Below are 14281 nucleotides of genomic sequence, written 5' to 3'. Positions count from 1 at the left end.
TTTAATGTAATTCCTATTAAAATCCCAATGACATTCTTGGTGCTTGATTTCTACAAACCTCCTAGAGAATTTTCACAAATGAAGATGCTTACAGAAATAAAATACCTAGCCAGGAGACTTTAATGTGAACTAGTTAAAACCTTTTTCCTACTTATTCCTTCTCTCCTTTCTTTCATTTGTAAGTATGTTTGAATCTCTACTGTGGACAAGGTTTGGCCAAGGTATGTGAGTGAAAACACAGTCTTTGCACTCCTAGAGTTTACCACATAGAGCAGAAATAAGACAGGAATAAATATGTGTACACACACACACACACAAACCCATGTAAATTCTAATTATAATAGGTGCAATGACAATGATTGAAAGGAACTTAGAGATGACAGAGGAAGCTCAGTTAGTCTCAGACATCCATAGAAGTCAACAAACACAAGTACCTTTTTTGCATTTACAGAAGTTAGAGAGTTTCTATTCAAGTATTTGCTTTGTGCACTTAGTCTCAATCAATATTAGGAATAATGTGATTCCTTTCTCTAAAATGGTGCTTTACCAAATGTCTACTACTAAAAATGCCAGAAGAGGCCCCATTCTTATTTACATGACCTGGCAACTCGATTGCATGATTATAAGGATGGATGTTCTTCCCTTTGAGTGGATAAGTAGTATTTGAGTTGAAAATGAAGACACTCTCTACTATAATATTAAGTGTCCCTCTGGGTGTGGAAGTCTAAGCTGCTGCTGCTGAGCCATTTCATGTTCATCTTATGGCTTACAGAAGTGGCTCTCATTGGGATCACCCAGGGAACACCCTAGAGGATCTGACTTAATTGGGATTTAAAAAGATCTCCAATGATCCTGATATGAATCTATGACTTAACAACCACTGAGGAACAGTGCTCAATGCTAATGTCACTGTTATTCCAAATCTGTCCGTATTTTAAGGTGTTTGGAGTGGTCTTGCTGGTTATTCTCAAGGGTTTTGCAGTCTGCAAGTGCTGGACTTCACTTTACACTTCTAGAGTTCACTTTGCACTTGTTAGGGTTTATCAGGGGAGGTCTCAGTTTTCTCAGAATCCAAAGTCTTTGATGCCAATTACATGTGATTGATCATGATTAAAAACTAGTTTCAGGGGCTGGGGATGTGGCTCAAGCAGTAGCGCGCTTGCCTAGCATGCGTGCGGCCCGGGTTCGATCCTCAGCAGCACCACATACCAACAAAGATGTTGTGTCCGCCGAGAACTAAGAAAAAATAAATAAATGTTAAAATTCTCTCTCTCTCTCTCTGTCCCCTGCCCCTCATTCTCTCTAAAAAAAAAAACTAGTTTCAGAGATTAAAAACTTGTTTTATGAAACGTTTTGTGAGAATATTTACGGATATACAATGAAATACTGCTTGAATTTTAAATGTACCTAAAGGTGGGGCTCTCTGACACAGTCTGGGGGTGAATTATATAGGCAAAGCACATTTAGATCAATAGACACTTAGAGTAAAACAAAATTTGTAATTAAAGTGACTGTAAATTTAGACTAGAATAATGAGAATTTAAATTTCTAGTCAACTATATCTAAACTATGGTTATGATCCTTAAAGGTATGTAATTCTTAAGTATAAGAATTGTGTATGAAGTTCTTTAGGTATACTAAAATTCAAGAAACTTCAAAAACCATTAAGGTTTAAAGAAATAAAAAGAAGTGTTTTTATCTTACAACTGCACACACAAACACACACACACATAATTATCCAGTGTGAAAATACACAAATGAGCAATGTAAATTACATAAGCCACTGGAATTGATCTAAGAGGAGCCCTAGCAAGCTAATATGGTGACCTCTTCATTTATACTATTGAAAACTACTCCTGAACGTGTAATTCTCCAAACTGAGGTATGGTATGGGAACATCACTACATGCTTGTCATTAGGATGACCCAGGAGGTTAGACTGGCCCTAACAGGTAAGCACGGTGTGGTGCAATAGAGAGAAAGGGCCAGGAAAAGTGGGCAATGTGACAAAAAGAGAAGAGCACAATGAAATGTTGCAGAGTGGGGAATGAGCACTGGGGTTCGAGAAACAGGGAGGAAGCTGGCCAGCTGAAATTTAGATGAGATGGTGTGGAACCCTGAGCAAGTGAGATTAATACAATGGGATCCATTGCCATATGGTGGAGCCATATTCAAGCTCCATGTCAACGCACACAAAGAGAAGATAATCTACTATAGTCCTTGTTAAGATGTGCTTTTAATACTCAAATTCCTAAACTCTAAGAAGGCTCCAAAGTCCCAAGCAGAACATCAATAAGGTGGCTTTATGAGTATTAACTTGCTGGTAGTTGCAGAATGGAAGGGAAAGACTGGAGGAAGGAGGACTATGTAGCAAGATTTGACCATAACTTACCTGTAAGTTTATGACAAGCTTTCCTGATGACTTGACAAAGAAAAATAAAAGGATGTATGAAAAAAGCATTTTGCAATAAGAATCAATAAGAATTTGTTAGTGACTTATACATGTAGGTGGTAAAGAAAAGAGAGATGAGTCAAAATTACTCGCAGGTTTTAAGCCTGAGGTATTTAGACAACGTGAAGCATTGAAAATTTTGTGGAGAGCCTGTTCTATAATATGAAGATAATAAATAATCAATGCTTATAGTTGTCCCTGGAGAAAGATCTTAACACACTCTTCTAAATATTTCATAAAACTCAAGAGTGAGTGTTTCTACACTTCCTTAGAACTAACACTGCAATTTTTTTTCAGGCCAAATATATCATGACAAGAATGTAGTGCTCTCAGAGAATTTTTCTCTGACATAAATGAAGAGGTCATCGTATTCGTTTGCTAGAGCTTCATAAGAAAATATCACAGACTGGGTGGCTTAGATAACCAAAATTTATTTTTGCACTGTTCATAAGTTGGAGGTCCAAGATCAAAGTTCCCCTGAGACCTCTTTCCTTGCCTTGCAGGTGACATCTTCCTTCTGTGTCCTGATGTGGTTTTTCCTCTGTGCCTGAGCATCTATGGAGTCTCTCTTCCTTTCATAGGATGCCTGTCATATTGCATTAAAGCCCACCCTTGTGACCTTACTGAACCTTAATTACCTCTTTAAAGGTCATGTCTCTAAATACAGTCACATTCTGAGGTACCGAGCATAGGAATTCAACATGTGAATTTTAGGGGACACAATTTACTTCATAACTTACTTCCTTCAGTGTACTCTCTAATGATTACTCTTTTGGAGACATCCAATATTTAGAACCAAAAAGTTAAGTTGAAATATTTCTGAGAGGTGTGTTCCACGATAAGGACATCTTTTTCCTCTTCCAAAAAGGTAGAGGAAATGAATCTGTTTGTGCCCCAGGAATTACATGAGATGAAGAAATACATTATGCAACTAAATTACTTTTTATTCCTATAATTATTCTAATTATTTTGAATGGAGGATGGAAAAAACCCACATTTTTCATCTCAATCAATCATTTTAATGTCCATAAAGTTTCCTACTTGCCTTGTTGGTGTCTGGGCACTGACCCTCCAAATATCCATTACATTCAATTATTTTTGTATGTATATGGACATATTCATGCAGTACTCTGGACCCTGCACTGTGAAATGTCTTAAGATGCAGTAGAGAATAGGTTAAAAAAGTGCCCTGTGATACAACTTTTGTAATCCAATTTGGAGCACAGACAAGCAAATAAGCAATAGCAACAATCTGAGATAAAGGCAAGGTCAGATCTGAAGTGGGGTGCCAGGAAATCTCAACACAGCCTCTGAAACAATCTGTGGGATTCAGAAAAAAAGTCTTCCCTGAGAAAATGACATTTAAGCAGTAACCGGGAAAATGGCAAGAGAAAAGGAGGGAGTGGGCAAGTGTATTCCAGGCAGAGAGAACAATTACATCTCTGGGTGTGAGAAAGAGAGCCAGGTCCTTTAGGGCAGTTGGAAGAAGTTCAGTGTAATAGAGTCAGGCAGTGCCAAGGCGGGAGTGTTACAACAGACCAGAAATGAGGAGGGTCAGCCCACAGGTGTGGTGTGAAAGAGATTAGGTGGTACCCTCAGGCATGGGAAGTTGTTGAAGAGATTAAACTGGGGAGTGATTTGATCAGACTTGAACTTCAGGACGTTCACTTCTGAGTGAAGAGTGAGTTGGAAGATGGATGAAAAGATGCTTGTTAGCTTGTTGGAGGAATTTTGAGTGGATAAAATTTGGAAAAAAAGGTAGTAATAGTGAGGTAATGAAAACTGGATGGGTTTGTGAGAAACTAAAGAATTGAGGAAACTAATGCTTCGAAGTTCCACAAAGGACAGGGGAATTTTTTGGTCTATTTTGTTTACTGGTGCTTATCAAATGCTTTCAATAGTGCCTGGCACACAGAAGAAGACCCATGTGTGAATTGATTGGATATTTGTCCCTTAATATCCACGGGGGGATTGATTTCAGGACTCTCTGCAGATACCCAAATCCTCATAAGCTCAGGTTTCTTATATAAAAGGTAATATTTGCCAAGGGCAGTGGTACACATCTATAAGCCCAGCTACTGGAGAAACTCAGGTAGGAGGATCACAAGCTCAAAGCCAGCCTGGGCAACTTAGTAAGAACCTATCTCAAAAATTCAAAGAAAAAAAAAAGATCTGGGAATGTATCTCTGTGATAAAGAGTGTTTGCCTAGCTTCTCTACTTACTTCAATCCCTGTACTGTAAATAAATAAATGTAATATTTGCATATTACCAAAGCCTATCCCCCCCATATACTTTAAATCTTCTCTAGATTTCTTACAATATAATACAATGTAAGTGCTGTGTAAATAGTTGTAAACCGTGGTGGTGTTCAGAGAATGATGACAAGGAAAAAAGTCCTGTGATCAATATAAAGGCTAATTTTTTTTCAAATATTTTATCTGTGGTTTGCTGAATCTGTGGATGTGAAGCCCATGGATCAGGAGGCCCAGCTTTGAATGAGTGAAAAATATTGCCCCAGTTTTATTTTGAGAAACTTGGAAAGTACTGGTGCTGTTTACAGAGATAAGCCATGGTGAGCAAGCTGAGGAGGAGTGAGGAGATTGGTCGTGTTCTATAGAAGTATATAGAAGTTTCGTTCTATATACTTTTGAGACATCCAAGTAGAAATGCAAGGTAGATAGTGAAAACTCAGGAGAATTCTGGAGTGGGGATCTGTGAGTCTTTAACATGAATTTCAGGGATTTAGAATGATCAATATAATACTTAGTATGAGCATGGCTGAGATGATCATATGAGGAATGTACAGTGACCACAGGGAGTGTCTAAAGTACACCTGACCTAGAGAAAAAGGGATCTCAGGGATCTCTCTCTCTCTCTCTCTCTCTCTCTCTCTCTCTCTCTCTCTCAAAACCTATTTCCTTCCTTCTTCATAACATGCCACCAAACTTGTCCCTTCTGGGAACTCTTGTGTGATTGACCTTGACATAAGAAGGGAGAGAAAGGACCTCTATAGTTTCTAAAACTCTAACTTAGTTCAGTACACCCAACAAAAGTTTTGCTGTAAGGCACAGTTCTAATTAACCAATTTATGCTATATTGTCATCTGACAGGGTAATGATATTTCACACTACAGATTTTCATAATTATTCAGCTTAATTATTACTTTTTCTATAGAGCATAATTATAAAATTTAGAAAGGGAGGAACCCTCTGAAAACGTCTGTTATTTGACAAAGGAATTTTTGTGACTTACTTTTACATTTTTCAGTTGTGTGCATATTTAGATTAAAATCTCTCAAAGGCAGAGATCATATTTCTGTTGTATTTTTACCTGATCCTCCTGTACTTGGGATGTAGGGAAGACAAGGAGCCCTGGGGCCAATGTTCTGAAGGCCCCAGGTAATTGTTCAAAATGGATAACTCCCTTACAACTGTACATTTCCTTCAAGTGTATGGCTTTGGTGTCAAAGCTGCAGGTGGTCACATTTCTTTGGTACTAGATGTGTTTTTGTGGGGAGGGATTTAGGGTGTGGTACTGGGGATTGAACCCAGGGGTGCTGTATCACTGAGCTACATCCTCAACCTTTTCTTTAAATTTTATTTTGAGACAGAATCTCACTAAATTGCCAAGGCTGACCTTGAACTTGTGATCCTCTTGGCTTAACCTCCAACTTTATTTCAATCCTCACAAAGACTGTGAGGTGGAGAACCCATGAATCAGAGATTAGGGGTCGTCTTCCTAAGAATGCATAGTCCACAAATGGCAGAGTCAAGACTTGAACTCAAATCTATCTGATTTCAAAACCAGCCCTCTTCTCAAGGTGATAAATTGAAATAACTGACATTGAATTTCATGCTGATCTCTCAGTAATAGGATGTAAAACATTATATTTTCCAAGGAACCCACTTTCTACTTGTTCAGGGGATGATAAAATAACCACCCACCTCTGTCTCATTATACCAACTTTGACCCATAGTCTTTCTCTCCCAGGAGTTTGAGTTGGAACAAGGTCAAGGCAAACACTGTTTGTGTTTTCTTTCTATGACTTGCTTGGGTGACAAGTTTCTCTCTCAAAATATTTCAAAAGTAGGGGGTGGGGTTGTGGCTCAGCAGTAGCGTGCTTGCCTAGTACGTTCGAGGCCCTGGGTTCAATCCTCAGCACATATTAAAAATTAATAAATAAAATAAAGGTTTAAAAATTTTTTTAAAAAAGAAAAATATTTAAAAAGTAAAGAGCAAAACTGCTATTTCAAGTTCAATTCTGACTTAACTTTTAAGTAGTCAGAGAATAAAATTTTGAGTCATTTAGGCAAAATATTGTCCTCAATTCTGTATCAGACGTTCTTTTAGGTCTCATTTGGACACAGGAGGGAAAGATGAAGTCCCATCCCCTCAGAAAGGTGGCATTCCCATGTGTGTGGGACAAGAGGGAATAAACATAAATGTTGAACATTTATCCTAGAGTTCACAAAACCTGATTTTAATAATTTTTGGAAATTTTAAAAATCCAAACCTTAATGCCAGATAAGTGGCTCTGATTTATTTTTTTTCTTTTCTTTTTAAATTAACAATATCCTTTGAAAATGAAAATTAATTTCTAAAGTGAAATGAATTCAAGCCAGGCATGATGGTGCATGCCTGTAATCCCAACAATATCAGAAGCTGAGGTAGGAGGATAGCAAGTTCAAGGGCAACTTGGGCAACTTAGTAAGATCCTATCTCAAAAAAATAAAAAAAGGGGCTGGGGATGTAACTCAGTGGTAAAGCACTCCTGGGTTCAATTCCTAGTGCCATAAAAAAATAAAATAAAACAACATAAATGACTAAGGACTCTAGAAGATGTGCTAAGTTCTTAAAAATTAGTTTGGGTTGTGAAAAAATGCTAGAATGAATTCTTCAGTACAGTTTATGAAAATATAGGAAATGCAAATGGGTGCCTTAATAATAAATAATACTTTTTCAATGTGCAAAACAAAGCATGCTACAAACATAGTTCCTTGATATTTGAAAGTAAATTCCTAAAATCTTTCATAATATCCATGTACACGATTTTATTTTATTTTTTTTTAAAGAGAGAGTGGGAGAGGAGAGAGATAGAGAGAATTTTTTAATATTTACTTTTCAGTTCTCAGCAGACACAACATCTTTGTTGGTATGTGGTGCTGAGGATCGAACCCAGGCCGCACGCATGCCAGACGAGCGCGCTACCGCTTGAGCCACATCCCCAGCCCGACGATTTTAAATTTCATGTGTATCGCTACCATTAGAAAGTTGCCACAGTGACTGATTAACGGTTGGATGGAAAGCCAGCAGGAAATCCTGGCACGGATTCCTATCCTCCTTAACAGTTCCTCCACTGATTTGAATGAAGATATGGAAGGGATGTTCTTAAATGTACAAATAAACCAAAGTGAAGTGAAAGGTAATGAGTGTGAAAAGAAAGCTTAGATTAAAAATAATTTGATTGGCTGACCTGTCTAGCTGCAGTGACCAAAAACTCATTACTGTGGCTACCTACCTTCTCTTGAGTTTGCTGGGACAAAAACCAGAACTAATTGAGCACCTTGTCTTTTTTTTTATTAGCCAAAGGATTAAAAATGAAGCATTTATTATAAGAGCAAAGTTTTTTTGAAGCTATTTAATTTGGTTTTGAAGTCCTACACAGGCCTCGTCAGATAAACACTCATTGTTCTCTGTGGTGGGGCTGAGCCCTGTAAGCATACCCTGGTGCTCGTGGCCTTGGGCCCCCCTGGGCAGGAGGCTTGGGGAGGCTCCAGGTCAGCACAAGGCACTTGGTGAGGGGAGTCTGAGAAGCCAGCTAGGTAAGAGGCCACTGGAGCACAGTGGAATGAAATCGCCCAAGTTTCCATCTAGGCCAAATGGATAGGAGATTGCATGAGCGTTATTATTGGCAAATAGAGGAACCAGTTCCTATGGTGTGTCCTTTCTATTCTATCTTGGGCTCTGAAAGGAGGGAGAATGCTAGAATTCTTACCCAGAAGGGGGAAAGAGAATAAATAGCCATAAAATCATATAAAATCACACATCTCTCCCTGCCCTCCTCACACACTGAGGCTGGATGGGATACACAGAGCGAGGCCTCTCCTGTGCCTACCTGAGACCCGGCACAGTGATTAGAATAAGAATTCTGCCAATTTGTCCTTTAGTAACATGCATGGGTGCTATCTGCAGCTCTAGGAAGATAACAGCAGACATCAGGAAGTGGTCTACATCTGCAGGACCCAACTCCTCTACCTTTTGTGTACCACGTGGCTGGGGCCTGCCCTCTCTCCCTTCAGGTCAGCTGTGCCCTGAGCCTGCTCCAGATGAAGGCAGTGTTGGCCAAGCCTCAGATGCCCTCAACAATCACGTGCCAAGGTACTTCTGGCCTGTAGTGGAAGGGGCGGTTCTCTAAAGCCTTGACCAAGTTGCTCTGACTGCAAACTTGCAGACTTTTCACAACCAAACACAAACTTGGCTTGCAAAGGCCTTTCTCCTTGGGAACCACCAGGTTAGCCACCTTATCTTTTTCTTTGAGCATTCCCTTTTGGAGTCTTACCCCCAAATTCCATCTATTAAAGCAGTTTATCAAAATATTCCTTTTAGTACTTAGCACTCCCCGCCCCCAAAGGAATTCTCTCCATCCTGTCGCACTCTCAGTGATGTTTTATGACCTTGGAAACTAGTGTCCTGGGAAATGCCCTGCTGGCTGCTGACCAAATATGGGATCCATAAACCATAGCCTCTAGGTTCTTTTCATGTGAATCTAGACCTCACTTCCTTTCCTAGGCAATAATAAGGGGTCTGGTTCAAATGAAGTCAAAAGTGAGGTAATGAAATGGAGCTCTCCCCACGCCACCCCATCATTACTGGAGTTTGAACCCAGGAACACATTGCCACTGAGCTACATTATCAGCCTTTAACTTCTTTTTCTTTTTTTTTCAGACAAGTTCTTGCTAAATTGCCAATCTGGCCTCAAACTTGCGATCCTCCTGTTTCAGCCTACGGAATGTCTGGGATTTTAGGTGTGCAGGACCGTGCCTGGCTATGGAGTGCTCTTGCCATGTAGCCCTATTCCCTTGCCATGTGCCTCGCTTTCTGCAAATAATAAATGTAGTATAGGGGACCCTTGACCCCTTCCCCCTTTTCTGAGACTTACAAGGCAAGTCTTCCCTGGTACCAGAGGCTGTACTTTGCAGACATTTCAGTGCCTGTTGCTCTGTTCTTGGGAGTTCTGGAAGGGTCTGGGTGGACATTGCAACATTATTGCTCCCTGAACTTTGGAGAGGCTTAAGCCCCTGAGTACTCGAAAATGTATGCAGGAGAAGTGATTAACCTCTGCAGTCTAGTCCAGGAGGAAGCACTTAATTTCTGAACTACCAAACCTTAATTCACAAGCGAGAGGACTCCCACAAGGTTCAAACAATTCTTGGATGGAATGTAAGGTTCAGGCATCACTATATGGGAAAATAGCAAATCTTTGTTTTTCTCCCTTTTCCTCTTCCCTCCCTCCCCAGCCAAGACTTTTTTTCTTGAATTCACTTTGAGGAAAAAATATTCATAAAAAAAACATTTTCCCAGTCACACTGTTTCTCATCACACCCTCAGCTGTATTTACGTCTGACTTTAGCAGTGTTTCCTGGTCCTATGAAACAAAGGCAATAAGGAATGTCAACTCAACCAAATGAACAAAATAACCCACTGGACATTAGTTCCCCACTCTCTCCCCACTCAGCACTCACTCACTCCTCTTCTCCACAGTCCTGGTACCTCACCTGTGTTGAGGGGACAGGATTTAGAGAGACCCACTCTACCTCCAAGCTCATGAGAAAGAATGAAACCCCAACAAAAACAAGTCCACCTTTAATCCATATTCAGGGCACTTCTAGCCCTGCTTCATATGCCTCAGATAAGTGATTTTTACATCCTAGATACTGGACGTGCCTTCCCCATGAGCCAAGCAAAACACCTCTGTGAACTGTATTCAACTAGAGGACGTGGCCTTTCAAGTCCAAACCATCCACGTAGTACCTTGTAAATTCCTTTGTCCTATCTTCCATTTTTTCCTTGTTCCTCATGAAATCCTGTGTCCATTTTTAAGGTCATCATTTCATTTATTCTCTTCAGCAATCTAATAACAAATAATAATGTAATAAAAGAATTGAGATATCATTGTCTCGATTTTATGGAAATAGACTTAGGTGAGTTTGCCAAGAGGGGGCAAAGCTAGGACAGGACACTGTGACATTAAAGTCGGTACTCCTAATCCTTGTGCTGTGCTGCTTCAAGGCCTTAAGGAGAGAGACAATAGCAGCTCTCCTTGATGAACCCACGCAGGGTGTCATTGTGGTTTGGAAGAGCCACACTGCTGTGGGTGTCACTGAGCTGAGGCAGGAACAGAGCCTTGGTCGCCTTCCCAATACACAAGTTTCCTCATCTTGCTCCACGTTTGGATCCTATGTCTTTTCTAAGAACATTTCGTTCTCCTTCCCAAGTAATGAAGTTTGGTGGAAATTTCCAGAATTTTTTTTCTTCCCTATCCCAGTCTTCTTTCAGTCGTTGTGAAATCTTAAGCAAGTCTTAGCTGTTCTCTGTTCCAGGTCTTTCAAGCAGAGTGATTGCTTCCCACTCTTCCTGAGAAAAATCAAGGGATGATAGTGGATATGAAAATATTTCATAACTGGGGCAATAATCTAAGGGCTACACTGACCCAAATTTAAGTTCCAGAAGTTAAATCGGTATTAGTCACCCTGAAGCCATGGGCAAAAATTGTGGTTGCAGGAAGGACTTTGTTCCCCTGTTGGTATGTACTGTACACAAAATCTGTATAAAATACTGATTTAACAAAAGAGGTTTTGGGTAAAAACCAAGATAGTTGTCAAACAGGTTTTTATGGTTTCTGGTGAGTGTCTGGTGTAGCCAGATTAAGCAGTGATGAAGTCAAAGAGAGATGCTGAGCCATAAACCCTGGGGCCACAGGAGCTGGCATCCAGAAGAGGAGTAGCATGCAGGGTTCTGGAGAAAGTAGGTGACCTAGTAGTTCTGCTGAGTAGTTCATTTTCTCTTTGGTGTAAAAAAAAGAATGAAGATCGATGGTTACACCTCCCTCAGACTCTATTTCCCCCACCAAGGGGCCGAAATACAGCCCATGCCTGCCCCAGACTGAAGAGGCAGTTCTAGACTAGGCTCATACAGAGGCCTCAATTTATTTCCAGGAGTTTGTGGAATTAAAATGTCTTTTTTGACCCTTGACTTAAAAAGTGAAACAAAAATCTAGCAATGCCTGTTAGCCTAAGAAACATTCCATCCAGGTAATCACCATTTTCTTTTTACTATTACAAAGTGCTCTTAAATATCTATCTTGTGGTTTTGTGTGTGTGTGTGTGTGTGTGTGTGTGTGTGTGTGTGTGAGAGAGAGAGAGAGAGAGAGAGAGAGAGAGAGAGAGAGAGAGAGAAGGTTATTTCCTTTTTAGAGATGAAGAAACTTACTTTTTGGAGAGACAAAAGTCCATAACTAGTAACTGGCAGAGGCTAAACTTGAATCTAAACCTTTTTCAAAGTATCATGTGTTTTTCTATTTTCGGTCCTTGTAAACATCATTGGCAAAATGCTGTGGTTATTTAGAGTCACTGCTTGGGATTCAATGAAACAGCTAACAAATACAAGGCAACATGGTGAGTTTACAGAAAGCATTTATTCTAGGTTTGAGAAGATCACCTCAATTTGAAAGCTCACCTCCTATTTTCCTGTAAAAATTCTTAAACCTGTCATATTTTCAAAAGTCTGCTCACTATAGTGATTTAAAAAAAAAATTCTGTATGACCAATGTTGTTTATTAAATTTCAAAAATTAGTTACTGGTATATGTGCTATCTCTTGACTGGAAACATAAGTTTTATAAGCATAGGGCTATTCAGGGACACCTGGTGGGGAGGCGGGCGAGGACACTGGGCTGAGGGCTGGTCCAGTTAGCTCATGTGTGTCAGAGAGCACTGGAGTGCCTGTAGGAGCCCTTGACCCCAGATGTGTCTAAGTGTTGGCTAATAACTCAAATTATACCTTGCTCTAAATGCAATATGCTTGGGATGATGTTTGTAAAACATTAGGTGACCCTAATTACATCATAGAATTACCTATTCTAGGCAAATTAAATTACATCTGAGAAGAAGGTAAAAAAAATGCACACACTCAAAAATTTCCATGCCAAACGAATAGAAAAAGGAATAGGGAATGTTGGATAAGGAATGATAGACAAACTGACCAGCTATGGCCTGACATAATCATCTGGGAACTGTATGATATTGATGAGCAGAGAACTACGATTTTATTTTTGGACTGGGAGGTGAAAGCAAAGAGATATTTCAATGGAGGTATTCCCACAAATATCCCAAAAATAGGTTGTATAATTTTGACTAAATGCATTAGTTAAAGAAATACATCTTGGCCTTTAAGTACATTAGTAGATTTAGTTACTATACGTATTTTCTTTTAGAAGTCTTTCAAGTGTACTGTAGGTCTTAATTACATTCTTTGAGCTAAAACAGTAAACAGGAATAACTACAAAATTCTGTTTTAATTCTTAGTCTCAGCATTTGCATGAATTACTTTAAAATTTTGATCAAGTCAGAATCACAGTCTGGGGTGTTGCACTGCAGACTTGGTTTAGAAGCTGGAAGCCCTTAGTTATTTATTTTACTAGATTTCCCAATAGCCCCATGGCAGGTTGAATTGTTATACAAAATCATGGTTTTATAATAAAAATTAATTTGGGAAACATCAGGTTAAACAAAGCTAACTTTTTAAACATGGGACTTTTCAGCCCTAATTTAATAATAGTCGAAGAAACTATAAATTCCCAATAAAAGAATATACTAGATAAATTTTCAAAGGTATTTGTTTATGAGCTATTGCCTTGTGAGATTCCTTCTAGAAAGCCTAATTCTCAACAGAAGATAGGGAAATATAGGCTTACAGCATTAAAAACATGAATCAACAATAATTATTAAGCATGAATTACTTGCTCGCTCCATGTTAATTATTTTGTGATTACATAAAGTGAGCTAAAGTCCTCATTTCAAGGAGTCTGCAGACTTTTAGGAAATAATAGAAGGGGGAAAAAGAAATGTACATAGAATATAAATAAGCAATTTACATAGAATATAAATAAACATTTTTCTAATATTACAGAGCTGGAACTTTCTAAGAAACTGAGGCAGCATGAAGCCCCAATTCTTGTCTTCAAGTCAGAAAGATTTCAGACTTGTCTCTTGGAGTTCATTGAATGGATCGCAAAAGGGAAAAGAGACACTCTCAGGGGAAAGAGTGGGTCCTCTCAGAGAGAAGAAGGACCGCGTGTCTCTCCTGTACTCCAGTTTTATTGGTGTCCTAGGGAATTTTCCAGAGAGTCCCACCCAGATCCACCCCTTGACTTTACTGACAGCAGATGACATCAGATTTTCAAGTCCCCAGGGCCATGACTATTCCAGGTTACTTTGGCCCATGCTGACTGGTTCTAATTAGAACCTGTTTGTGTAGATTTTACAGTTATCCTTTTCTCCCTGGATTCCGGGATCTGGTCTGTGAAAAGGTTCACACAAAAGTCTTCCCCTTCAGGGTGACTTGGGTTCCTCTTACCAACATTATTTGGGGCCTGCATTTCTCCTGTAGATAACAGGTAGTTTGCTGAGCAATGGCACATATCCTGTCCACTTAGGCCAGGCAGGGCTGCAGGTAAATTGCTTCTTGGAAAAGAAAGCATGTGGGGGTCAACACAATGGCCCCATTTTATAAAATTATTCCCTTAACTTCATGTTCCCACCACTCTCATTGT

General features: G+C 39.5%; 1 protein-coding gene across 5 annotated transcripts in view; it reads right to left on the bottom strand.

Moving 5' to 3' along the window:
• Fabp12 (fatty acid binding protein 12) overlaps positions 1 to 14281 on the bottom strand; it is a 59387-nt gene that overhangs the window by 35661 nt on the left and 9445 nt on the right. For 3 of the 5 annotated variants that reach the window (XM_078016973.1, XM_078016974.1, XM_078016975.1), the window contains exon 2: positions 10484 to 10583. The exons of the other annotated variants lie outside the window; for them this stretch is intronic. The gene's annotated coding sequence lies outside the window, so the exon portion shown is untranslated. The remainder of the gene's footprint in view (positions 1 to 10483; positions 10584 to 14281) is intronic. 5 annotated transcript variants of the gene reach the window in all.

The sequence above is a fragment of the Ictidomys tridecemlineatus genome, chromosome 7, assembly GCF_052094955.1.
Source record: "Ictidomys tridecemlineatus isolate mIctTri1 chromosome 7, mIctTri1.hap1, whole genome shotgun sequence".
NCBI lineage: Eukaryota > Metazoa > Chordata > Mammalia > Rodentia > Sciuridae > Ictidomys > Ictidomys tridecemlineatus.
This window is presented reverse-complemented; position numbering and strand designations above follow the sequence as displayed.